The sequence below is a fragment of the Pseudophryne corroboree genome, chromosome 2 (genome assembly GCF_028390025.1).
Source record: "Pseudophryne corroboree isolate aPseCor3 chromosome 2, aPseCor3.hap2, whole genome shotgun sequence".
Lineage (NCBI taxonomy): Eukaryota > Metazoa > Chordata > Amphibia > Anura > Myobatrachidae > Pseudophryne > Pseudophryne corroboree.
This window is the reverse complement of record NC_086445.1, coordinates 134155031-134172506: the sequence shown is the minus strand read 5'-3', so window position 1 is coordinate 134172506 and position 17476 is coordinate 134155031. Positions and strand designations below refer to the sequence as shown.

Below are 17476 nucleotides of genomic sequence, written 5' to 3'. Positions count from 1 at the left end.
AGCAAGTTGAGTGAAAGACACGAAATGGACAACACTCAGCTATCAAATGCACACATAGAAAGTCACAGTTTGTACAATGCAAAGGTTATTACAGACAATAATACTGCACTACAGCTATATAGTCAATAGATATACCACTGCACAGTAAGAACTGGATGTATATCACAGGGTAATTGTACTATAAACTAGAGATGAGCGGGTTCGGTTTCTCTGAATCCGAACCCGCCAGAACTTCATGTTTTTTTTCACGGGTCCGAGCGACTCGGATCTTCCCGCCTTGCTCGGTTAACCCGAGCGCGCCCGAACGTCATCATGACGCTGTCGGATTCTCGCGAGGCTCGGATTCTATCGCGAGACTCGGATTCTATATAAGGAGCCGCGCGTCGCCGCCATTTTCACACGTGCATTGAGATTGATAGGGAGAGGACGTGGCTGGCGTCCTCTCCGTTTAGAATTAGAATAGATTAGAGAGACACTTGATTTACTAATTTTGGGGAGCATTAGGAGTACTCAGTAGTGTACAGTGCAGAGTTTTGCTGATAGTGACCAGTGACCACCACTTTTATTTATAATCCGTTCTCTGCCTGAAAAAAGCGATACACAGCACACAGTGACTCAGTCACATACCATATCTGTGTGCACTGCTCAGGCTCAGGCCAGTGTGCTGCATCATCTATTATCTATATATAATATTATATATATCTGTCTGACTGCTCAGCTCACACAGCTTATAATTGTGGGGGAGACTGGGGAGCACTACTGCAGTGCCAGTTATAGGTTATAGCAGGAGCCAGGAGTACATAATATAATCCGTTCTCTGCCTGAAAAAAGCGATACACAGCACACAGTGACTCAGTCACATACCATATCTGTGTGCACTGCTCAGGCTCAGGCCAGTGTGCTGCATCATCTATTATCTATATATAATATTATATATATCTGTCTGACTGCTCAGCTCACACAGCTTATAATTGTGGGGGAGACTGGGGAGCACTACTGCAGTGCCAGTTATAGGTTATAGCAGGAGCCAGGAGTACATAATATATTATATAGTGAGTGACCACCAGACACACAGTGCAGTTTATTTAATATATCCGTTCTCTGCCTGAAAAAAGCGATACACACAGTGACTCAGTCAGTCACATACCATATCTGTGTGCACTGCTCAGGCTCAGGCCAGTGTGCTGCATCATCTATATATATTATATATCTGTCTGACTGCTCAGCTCACACAGCTTATAATTGTGGGGGAGACTGGGGAGCACTACTGCAGTGCCAGTTATAGGTTATAGCAGGAGCCAGGAGTACATAATATTATATTAAAATTAAACAGTGCACACTTTTGCTGCAGGAGTGCCACTGCCAGTGTGACTAGTGACCAGTGACCTGACCACCAGTATATAATATTAGTAGTATACTATCTCTTTATCAACCAGTCTATATTAGCAGCAGACACAGTACAGTGCGGTAGTTCACGGCTGTGGCTACCTCTGTGTCGGCACTCGGCAGCCCGTCCATAATTGTATATACCACCTAACCGTGGTTTTTTTTTCTTTCTTTATACATACATACTAGTTACGAGTATACTATCTCTTTATCAACCAGTCTATATATTAGCAGCAGACACAGTACAGTGCGGTAGTTCACGGCTGTGGCTACCTCTGTGTCGGCACTCGGCAGCCCGTCCATAATTGTATATACCACCTAACCGTGGTTTTTTTTTCTTTCTTTATACATACATACTAGTTACGAGTATACTATCTCTTTATCAACCAGTCTATATATTAGCAGCAGACACAGTACAGTGCGGTAGTTCACGGCTGTGGCTACCTCTGTGTCGGCACTCGGCAGCCCGTCCATAATTGTATATACCACTTAACCGTGGTTTTTTTTTCTTTCTTTATACATACATACTAGTTACGAGTATACTATCTCTTTATCAACCAGTCTATATATTAGCAGCAGACACAGTACAGTGCGGTAGTTCACGGCTGTGGCTACCTCTGTGTCGGCACTCGGCAGCCCGTCCATAATTGTATATACCACCTAACCGTGGTTTTTTTTTTCTTTCTTTATACATACATACTAGTTACGAGTATACTATCTCTTTATCAACCAGTCTATATATTAGCAGCAGACACAGTACAGTGCGGTAGTTCACGGCTGTGGCTACCTCTGTGTCGGCACTCGGCAGCCCGTCCATAATTGTATATACCACCTAACCGTGGTTTTTTTTTCTTTCTTTATACATACATACTAGTTACGAGTATACTATCTCTTTATCAACCAGTCTATATATTAGCAGCAGACACAGTACAGTGCGGTAGTTCACGGCTGTGGCTACCTCTGTGTCGGCACTCGGCAGCCCGTCCATAATTGTATATACCACCTAACCGTGGTTTTTCTTTCTTTCTTTATACATACATACTAGTTACGAGTATACTATCTCTTTATCAACCAGTCTATATATTAGCAGCAGACACAGTACAGTGCGGTAGTTCACGGCTGTGGCTACCTCTGTGTCGGCACTCGGCAGCCCGTCCATAATTGTATATACCACCTAACCGTGGTTTTTTTTTCTTTCTTTATACATACATACTAGTTACGAGTATACTATCTCTTTATCAACCAGTCTATATATTAGCAGCAGACACAGTACAGTGCGGTAGTTCACGGCTGTGGCTACCTCTGTGTCGGCACTCGGCAGCCCGTCCATAATTGTATATACCACCTAACCGTGGTTTTTTTTTCTTTCTTTATACATACATACTAGTTACGAGTATACTATCTCTTTATCAACCAGTCTATATTAGCAGCAGACACAGTACAGTGCGGTAGTTCACGGCTGTGGCTACCTCTGTGTCGGCACTCGGCAGCCCGTCCATAATTGTATATACCACCTAACCGTGGTTTTTTTTTCTTTCTTTATACATACATACTAGTTACGAGTATACTATCTCTTTATCAACCAGTCTATATATTAGCAGCAGACACAGTACAGTGCGGTAGTTCACGGCTGTGGCTACCTCTGTGTCGGCACTCGGCAGCCCGTCCATAATTGTATATACCACCTAACCGTGGTTTTTTTTTCTTTCTTTATACATACATACTAGTTACGAGTATACTATCTCTTTATCAACCAGTCTATATTAGCAGCAGACACAGTACAGTGCGGTAGTTCACGGCTGTGGCTACCTCTGTGTCGGCACTCGGCAGCCCGTCCATAATTGTATACTAGTATCCAATCCATCCATCTCCATTGTTTACCTGAGGTGCCTTTTAGTTGTGCCTATTAAAATATGGAGAACAAAAATGTTGAGGTTCCAAAATTAGGGAAAGATCAAGATCCACTTCCACCTCGTGCTGAAGCTGCTGCCACTAGTCATGGCCGAGACGATGAAATGCCAGCAACGTCGTCTGCCAAGGCCGATGCCCAATGGCATAGTACAGAGCATGTCAAAACCAAAACACCAAATATCAGTAAAAAAAGGACTCCAAAACCTAAAATAAAATTGTCGGAGGAGAAGCGTAAACTTGCCAATATGCCATTTACCACACGGAGTGGCAAGGAACGGCTGAGGCCCTGGCCTATGTTCATGGCTAGTGGTTCAGCTTCACATGAGGATGGAAGCACTCAGCCTCTCACTAGAAAACTGAAAAGACTCAAGCTGGCAAAAGGCAAAGCACCGCAAAGAACTGTGCGTTCTTTGAAATCCCAAATCCACAAGGAGAGTCCAATTGTGTCGGTTGCGATGCCTGACCTTCCCAACACTGGACGTGAAGAGCATGCGCCTTCCACCATTTGCACGCCCCCTGCAAGTGCTGGAAGGAGCACCCGCAGTCCAGTTCCTGATAGTCAGATTGAAGATGTCAGTGTTGAAGTACACCAGGATGAGGAGGATATGGGTGTTGCTGGCGCTGGGGAGGAAATTGACCAGGAGGATTCTGATGGTGAGGTGGTTTGTTTAAGTCAGGCACCCGGGGAGACACCTGTTGTCCATGGGAGGAATATGGCCGTTGACATGCCAGGTGAAAATACCAAAAAAATCAGCTCTTCGGTGTGGAGGTATTTCACCAGAAATGCGGACAACAGGTGTCAAGCCGTGTGTTCCCTTTGTCAAGCTGTAATAAGTAGGGGTAAGGACGTTAACCACCTCGGAACATCCTCCCTTATACGTCACCTGCAGCGCATTCATAATAAGTCAGTGACAAGTTCAAAAACTTTGGGTGACAGCGGAAGCAGTCCACTGACCAGTAAATCCCTTCCTCTTGTAACCAAGCTCACGCAAACCACCCCACCAACTCCCTCAGTGTCAATTTCCTCCTTCCCCAGGAATGCCAATAGTCCTGCAGGCCATGTCACTGGCAATTCTGACGAGTCCTCTCCTGCCTGGGATTCCTCCGATGCATCCTTGCGTGTAACGCCTACTGCTGCTGGCGCTGCTGTTGTTGCCGCTGGGAGTCGATGGTCATCCCAGAGGGGAAGTCGTAAGCCCACTTGTACTACTTCCAGTAAGCAATTGACTGTTCAACAGTCCTTTGCGAGGAAGATGAAATATCACAGCAGTCATCCTACTGCAAAGCGGATAACTGAGGCCTTGGCATCCTGGGTGGTGAGAAACGTGGTTCCGGTATCCATCATTACTGCAGAGCCAACTAGAGACTTGTTGGAGGTACTGTGTCCCCGGTACCAAATACCATCTAGGTTCCATTTCTCTAGGCAGGCGATACCGAAAATGTACACAGACCTCAGAAAAAGAGTCATCAGTGTCCAAAAAAATGCAGCTGTACCCAATGTCCACTTAACCACGGACATGTGGACAAGTGGAGCAGGGCAGGGTCAGGACTATATGACTGTGACAGCCCACTGGGTAGATGTATGGACTCCCGCCGCAAGAACAGCAGCGGCGGCACCAGTAGCAGCATCTCGCAAACGCCAACTCTTTCCTAGGCAGGCTACGCTTTGTATCACCGCTTTCCAGAATACGCACACAGCTGAAAACCTCTTACGGCAACTGAGGAAGATCATCGCGGAATGGCTTACCCCAATTGGACTCTCCTGTGGATTTGTGGCATCGGACAACGCCAGCAATATTGTGTGTGCATTAAATCTGGGCCAATTCCAGCACGTCCCATGTTTTGCACATACCTTGAATTTGGTGGTGCAGAATTTTTAAAAAAACGACAGGGGCGTGCAAGAGATGCTGTCGGTGGCCAGAAGAATTGCGGGACACTTTCGGCGTACAGGCACCACGTACAGAAAACTGGAGCACCACCAAAAACTACTGAACCTGCCCTGCCATCATCTGAAGCAAGAAGTGGTAACGAGGTGGAATTCAACCCTCTATATGCTTCAGAGGTTGGAGGAGCAGCAAAAGGCCATTCAAGCCTATACAATTGAGCACGATATAGTAGGTGGAATGCACCTGTCTCAAGTGCAGTGGAGAATGATTTCAACGTTGTGCAAGGTTCTGATGCCCTTTGAACTTGCCACACGTGAAGTCAGTTCAGACACTGCCAGCCTGAGTCAGGTCATTCCCCTCATCAGGCTTTTGCAGAAGAAGCTGGAGGCATTGAAGAAGGAGCTAAAAGGGAGCGATTCCGCTAGGCATGTGGGACTTGTGGATGCAGCCCTTAATTCGCTTAACAAGGATTCACGGGTGGTCAATCTGTTGAAATCAGAGCACTACATTTTGGCCACCGTGCTCGATCCTAGATTTAAAGCCTACCTTGGATCTCTCTTTCCGGCAGACACAGGTCTGCTGGGGTTGAAAGACCTGCTGGTGACAAAATTGTCAAGTCAAGCGGAACGCGACCTGTCAACATCTCCTCCTTCACATTCTCCCGCAACTGGGGGTGCGAGGAAAAGGCTCAGAATTCCGAGCCCACCCGCTGGCGGTGATGCAGGGCAGTCTGGAGCGACTGCTGATGCTGACATCTGGTCCGGACTGAAGGACCTGACAACGATTACGGACATGTCGTCTACTGTCACTGCATATGATTCTCTCAACATTGATAGAATGGTGGAGGATTATATGAGTGACCGCATCCAAGTAGGCACGTCACACAGTCCGTACTTATACTGGCAGGAAAAAGAGGCAATTTGGAGGCCCTTGCACAAACTGGCTTTATTCTACCTAAGTTGCCCTCCCACAAGTGTGTACTCCGAAAGAGTGTTTAGTGCCGCCGCTCACCTTGTCAGCAATCGGCGTACGAGGTTACATCCAGAAAATGTGGAGAAGATGATGATCATTAAAATGAATTATAATCAATTCCTCCGCGGAGACATTGACCAGCAGCAATTGCCTCCACAAAGTACACAGGGAGCTGAGATGGTGGATTCCAGTGGGGACGAATTGATAATCTGTGAGGAGGGGGATGTACACGGTGATATATCGGAGGGTGAAGATGAGGTGGACATCTTGCCTCTGTAGAGCCAGTTTGTGCAAGGAGAGATTAATTGCTTCTTTTTTGGGGGGGGTCCAAACCAACCCGTCATATCAGTCACAGTCGTGTGGCAGACCCTGTCACTGAAATGATGGGTTGGTTAAAGTGTGCATGTCCTGTTTTGTTTATACAACATAAGGGTGGGTGGGAGGGCCCAAGGACAATTCCATCTTGCACCTCTTTTTTCTTTTCTTTTTCTTTGCATCATGTGCTGATTGGGGAGGGTTTTTTGGAAGGGACATCCTGCGTGACACTGCAGTGCCACTCCTAGATGGGCCCGGTGTTTGTGTCGGCCACTAGGGTCGCTAATCTTACTCACACAGTCAGCTACCTCATTGCGCCTCTTTTTTTCTTTGCGTCATGTGCTGTTTGGGGAGGGTTTTTTGGAAGGGACATCCTGCGTGACACTGCAGTGCCACTCCTAGATGGGCCCGGTGTTTGTGTCGGCCACTAGGGTCGCTAATCTTACTCACACAGCTACCTCATTGCGCCTCTTTTTTTCTTTGCGTCATGTGCTGTTTGGGGAGGGTTTTTTGGAAGGGACATCCTGCGTGACACTGCAGTGCCACTCCTAGATGGGCCCGGTGTTTGTGTCGGCCACTAGGGTCGCTAATCTTACTCACACAGCTACCTCATTGCGCCTCTTTTTTTCTTTGCGTCATGTGCTGTTTGGGGAGGGTTTTTTGGAAGGGACATCCTGCGTGACACTGCAGTGCCACTCCTAGATGGGCCCGGTGTTTGTGTCGGCCACTAGGGTCGCTAATCTTACTCACACAGTCAGCTACCTCATTGCGCCTCTTTTTTTCTTTGCGTCATGTGCTGTTTGGGGAGGGTTTTTTGGAAGGGACATCCTGCGTGACACTGCAGTGCCACTCCTAGATGGGCCCGGTGTTTGTGTCGGCCACTAGGGTCGCTAATCTTACTCACACAGCTACCTCATTGCGCCTCTTTTTTTCTTTGCGTCATGTGCTGTTTGGGGAGGGTTTTTTGGAAGGGACATCCTGCGTGACACTGCAGTGCCACTCCTAGATGGGCCCGGTGTTTGTGTCGGCCACTAGGGTCGCTAATCTTACTCACACAGCTACCTCATTGCGCCTCTTTTTTTCTTTGCGTCATGTGCTGTTTGGGGAGGGTTTTTTGGAAGGGACATCCTGCGTGACACTGCAGTGCCACTCCTAGATGGGCCCGGTGTTTGTGTCGGCCACTAGGGTCGCTAATCTTACTCACACAGTCAGCTACCTCATTGCGCCTCTTTTTTTCTTTGCGTCATGTGCTGTTTGGGGAGGGTTTTTTGGAAGGGACATCCTGCGTGACACTGCAGTGCCACTCCTAGATGGGCCCGGTGTTTGTGTCGGCCACTAGGGTCGCTAATCTTACTCACACAGCTACCTCATTGCGCCTCTTTTTTTCTTTGCGTCATGTGCTGTTTGGGGAGGGTTTTTTGGAAGGGACATCCTGCGTGACACTGCAGTGCCACTCCTAGATGGGCCCGGTGTTTGTGTCGGCCACTAGGGTCGCTTATCTTACTCACACAGCGACCTCGGTGCAAATTTTAGGACTAAAAATAATATTGTGAGGTGTGAGGTATTCAGAATAGACTGAAAATGAGTGTAAATTATGGTTTTTGAGGTTAATAATACTTTGGGATCAAAATGACCCCCAAATTCTATGATTTAAGCTGTTTTTTAGTGTTTTTGGAAAAAAACACCCGAATCCAAAACACACCCGAATCCGACAAAAAAAATTCGGTGAGGTTTTGCCAAAACGCGTTCGAACCCAAAACACGGCCGCGGAACCGAACCCAAAACCAAAACACAAAACCCGAAAAATTTCAGGCGCTCATCTCTACTATAAACCCCTGACTAAATGCACTCTTTCTTACTAACACTGTCTAAAAAGGCAGGTAGATTACTTAAGTGTCATGTAAAGTCACAGCACTGACAACCAGGAGGCTTTACATAGGAGGATTTGCCCAAGCAGTCCCAGGAACAGTGAACTGAGGAGTAATGGCGCCGCAGACACTGACAGGGAGTGAGGAAAAGACAGAGATGCAGCTCCAGGGCGGGAACACTTGCTGGAAATGGCGCCCTGGGGCTGGGGCTTCAGGTCTAAGCCTTATCCCCCTTGCTGGCAAAACCACCGGGTACTGTGGGCGATATTAAAATCGGTTTTGAGGGAAAACCTGACCTGCGCCCACGCCCCGGTGATCTAGTGGGATCGCCTGTATCCACAGTGTCCACCGCCAGCGCTCGTGGCCCGCCTCCCACTGACCGCGCCGGATCGCGATAAAGACCGGGTCCCGCGAGCGGGACCCACTTACCACCTCCCGATGCGCGGCCACGCGATCCTGGAGAGCCCCAGCCGTGTGTGCCTAACGTGAAGTAAACCGGAGCCTCCGCTGTAGGTACTCGGAAACCAGGGCTCGGGAGTGTACAGAGCCGCTGGGGAGAGCTGGAGCCGCAGCAGAGAATGTCACCAGACATTTACCACTGCTGCTGCCCTGAAGTCTTCACTTTTTCTTCAGAAAAAAAGCCTTTATTAGGGCTGCTTGGAGCAGCCCCTCTGTTCAGTGCCTGCTTACTGCAGCACCAACTTACAAAACTGAGCTCCTGTGCTGGGAGGCGGGGTGATATAGGAGGCGGCGCTGTGCATTCTGGGAACAGTCAAAGCTTTGAGCCTGTTGGTGCCTCAGATCAAGATCCCACTCTACACCCCATTGCCCAGACTTGTGGAGCCCAGTGTACCCCGCAGAAGAAATAATATATATTTTGATTTAAATTAATATTTTGTGCTGTGTCATCCCAGTATAAATCCAGGGACTGCAGCTGCTCCGTCCATCCAAGGGTGTTCTGAAAGTCCACCCAAAATAAAATAAATCTTTTTTGTTTGTATTTTGTGCTGTATACTCCCAGTATGAATCCAGGCATGCTCCGTCCATTTCATATTCTTATGTTATAACTTTTTGTCCTATTTTCATTATTCCTTTTATCACAACACTGTGATTCATTCAAATTAATATTAATGATAATTATAAATTAACAACATTTTAATTAAATGAATATAAATAAACTCTCCACACTTGATTAGCAAAACCTTCTGCATTTCTAAGATTTCCTTCAGCAACAGAAGAACTTGATTCAAAATAAATTAAAATCATGATTACAGCATATAAAATATTGTCTTATTTTTATTCTTCTTTGCCTAATTCATCTTTTGTGAACTGAAATCTTGAGCCTTGCCTAATGCGTAATTTAAAAAAAAAATACATTCTTTTTTTTATATTTTGTGCTGTGTCCGTCCTCCCAGTATATACAACCAAGGGCTGCTGCTGCTCCGTCCATCTAGGGGTATTCTGTCCATCCATCCACGGGCTTTGGACTAGTATTAAAAAATATATTTTGTGCTGTACCCCAGTATACTATACATCCAGGGGCTGCTGCTTAGCTTTCCCAGCTCTGCCCTAGTGTTTAAAAAACATTTAAAGTATTTTTATTAATAATATAAAAGAATATATACAGTATATTGTATTTTATGCTGTACCCCAGTAAACTGTACATCCAGGTTGCCGGATGCGTTAAAACATCTTTCTGAGTACACACTGGAGGGTGGGCAACTTAAGTAAAGCAAAGCCAGTTTTTGCAAGGGCCACCAAATTTGCTTTTTTTCCCCTGACAGTATTGGAACAGACTGTCTGACAAACCTATTTGGAATGCTATAACTAAAATAATCAACCATTTTTTCAATGGTGACTTTATCATATGCAGTCACAGTAGACATGTCAGTAATAATTGTAGGCAGTTCCTTCAGTCCGGATCAGATGTCAAAAGTTTTTGCTGAATGATCTGCATCACTGCCATTTGGTCTCTTAGAAAAATTAGCAGAATGGCAAAAATGTTCCGAAATTTTCCAGGCTCAAAAAAGAGTTTTTAATTTGTTTTTGTGTGAATAGATGGGCCAAGTAGTACTTAACTACTGTCAAATCCTTTCTGAGCTAATCCTTCATTTCTTTCTTTTACAGGAATTCAGGAATTTTTAAATGGATAATGGGCCTAATTCAGTAAGGATTGAAGTTTTGCTAAAAAGCAGTTGCTGCGATGAAATAGTTGCCGCACAGAAATAGAGAAAAAACGCCCATTGTAAAAATTGCGAATGCATCGCAATATAAGGGGTGATCGTAATTACCGGAACATCAAAGATTTTTCCTATCTACGCCAGGCAAGGTCGTTCACAATTTTTGCTAAACAAGAGGCTGGAAGTGGTCATCACTGACATCAGAGGCCCTCCTTAAAAACACCTGGGCACGCCTGTGTTTTTTCAGACACCCTCAGAAAACGTTGGATTTCCGCCCAGAAACGCCGGCTTCCTGTCACTCAAACAGCGCTGCATTGCAATCACAATGTATACGCATTTTCTGTCGCTGTTTTTGCTAGCGCGTGCACAATGTGAACGCTGCACATATGCGGCCAGATTGCAAATTGCAAGTTTTGAGATCCAACCTGAATAAGGCCCAATGTTCGCTATTTGTGGGTGTAGAGTTTAGTTGCCTCAGCCAGCTTTATGCACAGTATGTACCATGTAAACATACGTATGTGTTTGACCAATATACGCAATGAATTTTTTATTAATTAAATATATTTCCTTTCCATTTTATTGCAGACATCCTGGACAAAGGACAAGACCTGCAAGATCTGACCCTTGGATGATGACATTTTGGTTTTTACTTGGAATTGGAGTCTGGTGGATAAATCCAAGCCGTTATGCACATTTCTAGACCCTCCTTCCTCATAAATTTGCTTTGGAATAAAAATAATATAAAATTTACTATAATCAATCCTTCCTTCCTTTACCTGCCTTCCACTACATACATACTTCAACTCCTATGGGCCTCTAATCTAATCTAATCTGTCACTTAGTTTCGTCATCCAGCTACCTCGGTGCAACCTTTTGGCCATAACTGGATAAAAACAATATTGTGAGCTGTGAGGTGTTCAGAAGAGACTGGAAATGAGTGGAAATGAATATTATTGAGGTTAATAATACCGTAGGAACAAAAACACCCCAAATTTCTATTATTTTAAATGGTTTTATGATTTACAAAAATTTTTAAAAAAATCCAGATCCAGAACCAAAACCAAAACCCACAGGGTGGTTTTGGCAAAACCCAATCCAGATCCAAAACACATAGGAGATCCAGATCCAAACCCCAAAAAATGGCCCAGCGCACACCCCTGATTAAAACTAATAAAGCACATGACCCAGATGGCATCCACCCATGTGTGCTAAGGTACTAAGGGATTGCGATCCAATGGACAGTTTCCCGATGGTCGGGAAACTGCGCCTGTGTAGGACCCATTCTACGCATGTGCAGAACTGGTCCCGCGATCGCATCACAGGGATGCGAATGCCTCTACTTGATTGACAGACAGAGGCTTTCGGGGGGAGGGACTGGGGTGGAGTGCTTTCCCGTTCTCCGGGAGTGGCTAGGCCATGCACTGCTAGGGCAAGCCTGAGTAAGCTTACTCAACCTGTAAGCTCAGGCTTACTCAACCTGCCGTCACAGATGAACATTGCAACTAATGACCGCGATGTTCATCCCATATGTGATCGCGCTGTAAGCTCAGGCTTACTCAACCTGCCGTCACAGATGAACTGTCACGATCCGGGTATCTGGACGCCATTTCTTACCTATCAGATGCCTCCTAAGGCTGGCTCAGCGCTCCAGGACCGGATCCCATCTGTTATCCTGATGTGCACATTCCCGCATCCTCACCTGTCTCTCTGGACGCAGTCACAGTAACGCCTTATACATCTGGCATGGCGTCTCCCGCGGCCTCCGCCGCCGTCCCTGAGCTTCTGCATTCAGAGTGGCGATTACGTCAGCCGCGGCCTCCGCTGTGTCCGCGTGGTCGGATGTGCATCTGTCAGCCTGGCGTCTCCTGTCTCCGGTGGCCGGCGCCGCCATTACTGTTTTCCAGACCACATGGATTACAATCCAAACTTCCCTCCAAGTGTCTGCATGGGCGCAGCCATCTTGGATTCTGTCAGCTGATCATTCCTACCAATCCGTTGTCAGTATTATTAATTTGCATAATTGCCTAGCCAACGCCTTCCTTGCTGCAGGTATAAATAGGTTGTGCCTGAGCAAGGAAGGCGTCAGTGCTTTGGTTGTCAAACCTAGTTCCAGTTTGTCTCTCTTCTGTGAATGTCTTCCAGGTTCCAGCTCCTGTCTCCAGACTTCTGCTATAGAGACCCGCACCAGCATTCCATCTGCGGTGTAGCCTGACTCTCCGATCCATACTGGACTCACCTGTTTCCAGCTACAACATCACCTGCTTCCAGCTCAGCTTCCAGCAGTGTACAGCTTCTCTTAAAGGGCCGGTGTCCTTTCTGCAGTTTACCACTCTCCACCGGTATTATTATTTCTCCGCTCTCAAATTCTACATTTCATCTACATTGCATCGCTCTCAAGCTTTATTTATTATTTAACTGGTTCCAGACAGTATCCACTCCGTGCCAACACCTGTCTGGTTCTAACCAGTACCCACAGCAGCATTTTATCTACAGCAGTCCAGCTTTCCCTGGAACACCAGCTGGTACGACCCTGGGCTTTCCTCATTGCTACAGTTGAGCCTGGTAAGGACTTTCCAACTTGCAGATAATAAGAACTGTCTCATACCACCAGAGCTCTGTGGCCCCTGCCACCCTGTAGTACCCAGGAACTGTATTATTATTTCTCTGCTGATTTTTATGTTACCTTTTACTGCTACTGTGATGCATGGAGTTTGTCATAAATAAATATCATTGACTTTTACTCAAGTTGTCGTGGTCACGCCTTCGGGCGGTTTTTCTTCATGTTACTTACATGTCCAGGGGTCTGATACAACCTCCCAGGTTCCGGTACATCTCAGCCCCTACAACTGAGGCTGCCTTCCGTCAGCTCAGGCCCTCAGTTGTGACAGTAAGCACTGACCAAATGAATCCAGCAGGAGACCAGGATCAAGCGGCCAGGCCGATGCAAGAACTGGCAGCCCGACTTGAACATCAGGAGGCTGCACAGGGCCACATCATCCGCTGTCTCCAGGATCTCTCTACTCGGCTGGATGGGATTCAGACAACTCTCCGTGGATCAGGCGCATCTGGGGCGTCAACCACAGTGACTCCAACTATAACCCCACCCACCTTACCCATTTCTGCTCCACGTCTTCATCTTCCAACGCCAGCAAAATTTGACGGATCTCCAAGATTCTGCAGGGGATTTCTCAACCATTTCTCAATTCAGTTTGAGCTACAACCTGGCAATTTTCCCAGTGACCGAACAAAAATTGCCTACATCATCTCTCTTCTCAGTGGCTCAGCCCTTGACTGGGCATCACCGTTATGGGAGAGGTCCGACACCCTGCTATCTTCTTACACTGCATTCGTGTCAACATTCAGGCGCATCTTCGACGAGCCAGGCCGGGTAACTTCAGCTTCGTCTGAGATTCTCCGTTTACGCCAGGGATCACATACTGTAGGACAATATCTTATACAGTTCCAGATCCTGGCATCTGAACTGGCATGGAACGACGAGGCCCTGTATGCTGCATTCTGGCATGGTTTATCCGAGCGTATTAAAGATGAGTTAGCTACCAGAGACTTACCCTCCAAGTTAGATGAGCTAATCTCACTTTGTACAAAAGTTGACTTACGTTTCAGAGAGAGAGCAATTGAGCGTGGAAGATCATCTGCTCCAAAATCTTCTGCTCCTCCTCCTCGCCAACTGTCACCAACTAAAGATGAACCCATGCAAATTGGCCGTTCCCGTTTAACTCCTGCTGAGCGCCGAAGACGTCTCTCTGAGTCTCTCTGTCTGTATTGTGCAGCTCCGTCTCACACTATTAATGCCTGTCCCAAACGTCCGGGAAAACTCCAAATCCTAGCTCGCCAAGGAGAGGGCCGGCTAGGAGTAATGATCTCCTCTCCATCTCCTCAAGATTGTAATCTCCCAGTCTCGCTTCAAGTTGCTCAACGTTATCAGAACGTCATTGCCCTCCTGGATTCCGGAGCAGCTGGGAACTTTATTACCGAAGCCTATGTTAAACGGTGGTCCCTACCCACCGAGAGACTTCCTTCCTCCTTTTCCTTAACTGCCGTGGATGGCAGTAAAATTTTTGATACAGTTATTGCTCTAAGGACTCTACCAGTTCGTCTGAGAGTGGGAGTTCTTCATTCCGAACTTATTTCACTTTTAGTGATTCCAAGAGCCACACATCCTGTGGTCCTGGGCCTTCCATGGCTCCGTCTTCACAATCCTACAATTGATTGGACGACTACGCAAATCCTGGCATGGGGTTCCTCCTGTGCTGAGACATGTTTGTTTAAAGTGTTGCCTGTCTGTTCTTCCTCCCCCAGGTCGTCTGATGTTCCACCTCCTCCATATCAAGATTTCACGGATGTGTTCAGTAAAGCTTCTGCTGATATCCTTCCTCCTCATAGAGAATGGGACTGCCCGATTGATCTCGTTCCAGGGAAGGTTCCACCTCGAGGCCGAACTTATCCGTTGTCTCTGCCCGAGACGCATTCTATGGAGGAATACATTAAAGAGAACCTAGCAAAGGGGTTCATTCGACCTTCTTCTCCAGCCGGCGCAGGCTTCTTTTTTGTAAAAAAGAAGGATGGTGGTCTGCGGCCGTGCATCGACTACAGAGGTTTGAACATTACCATCAAGAACCGCTATCCTTTACCCCTGATTACTGAGCTCTTTGACAGAGTTAGCGGTGCTACCATCTTTACAAAGCTGGACTTGAGAGGTGCATACAATCTCATCCGGATCCGTGAGGGTGACGAGTGGAAGACCGCATTTAACACCCGTGACGGACATTATGAGTACCTCGTCATGCCCTTCGGATTGAGCAATGCTCCAGCTGTCTTCCAGCATTTCGTCAATGAGATCTTCAGAGACATTCTATACCGTCATGTCGTGGTTTATCTAGATGATATCCTCATTTTTGCCAACAATTTAGAGGAACATCGTTTTTGGGTAAAGGAGGTTCTGTCCCGTCTCCGTGTCAATCATCTCTATTGCAAATTAGAGAAATGCGTCTTTGAAGTCAAGTCCATTCCTTTTCTAGGGTACATTGTGTCCGGTTCCGGACTAGAGATGGATCCTGAGAAACTACAAGCAATCCAGAATTGGCCGGTACCCTTAACCCTCAAAGGGGTCCAGAGGTTCTTAGGGTTCGCCAATTATTACCGAAAGTTTATACGAGACTTTTCCACCATTGTGGCGCCTATTACTGCTTTCACCAAGAAGGGTGCTAACCCGTCCAAGTGGTCTGAAGAAGCCATGCAAGCTTTTCATCTTTTAAAACAGAGGTTCATCTCTGCACCTGTCCTGAAACAGCCTGACATCGACTCTCCTTTCATCCTAGAGGTGGATGCCTCCTCCGTTGGAGTAGGAGCGGTGTTATCTCAGAGGGCTAAAGATGGCCATTTACATCCTTGCAGTTTCTTCTCACGGAAGTTCTCCCCAGCGGAGTGCAACTATGCCATTGGCGACCAGGAGTTGCTAGCCATCAAGCTCGCTCTAGAGGAGTGGAGATATCTGTTGGAGGGAGCTTCTCATTCAATCACCATCCTTACAGACCACAAGAACCTTCTATATCTGAAAGGCGCACAATGTCTCAACCCTCGTCAGGCCAGATGGGCACTTTTCTTTTCCAGGTTCGACTTTAAACTCCAGTTCTGTCCGGGCTCTCAGAATCGCAAGGCCGATGCCCTTTCCCGCTCATGGGAGCAAGAAAATGAGTCAGAGTCTTCAGACAAGCATCCTATTATAAATCCGTTGGAATTCTCCACGGTAGGGATGGACTCTACGCCCCCATCAGGGAAAAGTTTTGTGAAGCCGACACTAAGGAAGAAGCTCATGCATTGGGCCCATGCTTCCCGCTTTGCCGGACATACAGGTATCCAAAAAACCCTGGAGTTTATCTCTAGGTCCTATTGGTGGCCAACTCTGAAAAAGGACGTTTTGGAGTTTATTGCATCTTGCCCAAAGTGTGCTCAACATAAAGTATCCCGCCAGTCGCCTGCGGGGCAACTGGTTCCACTATCTGTTCCCCGTCGACCATGGACCCATTTGTCGATGGATTTTATTACAGATTTGCCCATGTGCAACAAGTTTAATACCATCTGGGTGGTAGTTGACCGGTTCACCAAGATGGCACACTTCATTCCTCTCACCGGTCTTCCGTCAGCTTCCAAGTTGGCTCAAGTATTCATACAAGAGATCTTTCGACTCCACGGTCTTCCAGAAGAAATTATCTCAGATCGAGGAGTTCAATTCACAGCCAAATTCTGGCGAAGTTTATGTCAAGTCCTCCAAGTCAAGCTAAAGTTTTCCACGGCTTACCATCCTCAGACCAATGGTCAAACTGAGAGGGTGAATCAGGCCTTGGAGTCCTTCCTCCGCATCTATGTGTCCTCCTCTCAAGATGACTGGGTTCAATTACTTCCCTGGGCCGAGTTCTGTCATAACAACCAGTATCATTCTTCATCTTCTTCAACACCATTCTTCACCAACTTTGGATTCCACCCTAAAGTCCCTGAGTTCCAACCGCTTCCAGCAACTTCTGTTCCCGCAGTGGATATCACCTTGCATCAGTTTGCCAATATCTGGAAGAGCGTACGATCAGCTCTGCTCAAGGCATCGTTCAGGTACAAGAAGTTTGCGGATAAGAAGCGTCGAGCAGTTCCTGCTCTCAAGGTGGGTGATCGGGTATGGTTATCCACGAAGAATTTGAGGTTAAGAGTTCCCAGTATGAAGTTTGCACCTCGCTACATCGGTCCTTTTAAAATTGATCAAGTCATCAATCCTGTTGCTTACAGACTCCAGTTGCCTCCCTTCTTAAAGATACCCAGGACATTCCATGTTTCCCTGTTGAAACCGTTAATCTTGAATCGGTTTCATTCCTCACTTCCTCCAACTCCAAAAGTCCAAACTCAACGAGGCGTTGAGTATGAAGTAGCCAAGATCCTGGACTCACGTCAC

The 17476-nt window shown here is 46.8% G+C and overlaps 1 long non-coding RNA gene across 1 annotated transcript in view; it reads right to left on the bottom strand.

Annotated features, from left to right (window-relative positions):
* Positions 1-9652: 9652 nt before the first annotated feature.
* The window catches only part of LOC135003384 (uncharacterized), a 113143-nt gene continuing 105319 nt past the window's right edge, over positions 9653-17476 (bottom strand). Inside the window, exon 3 of the long non-coding RNA XR_010204413.1 lies at positions 9653-9907. This is a non-coding gene — a long non-coding RNA (uncharacterized LOC135003384). The remainder of the gene's footprint in view (positions 9908-17476) is intronic.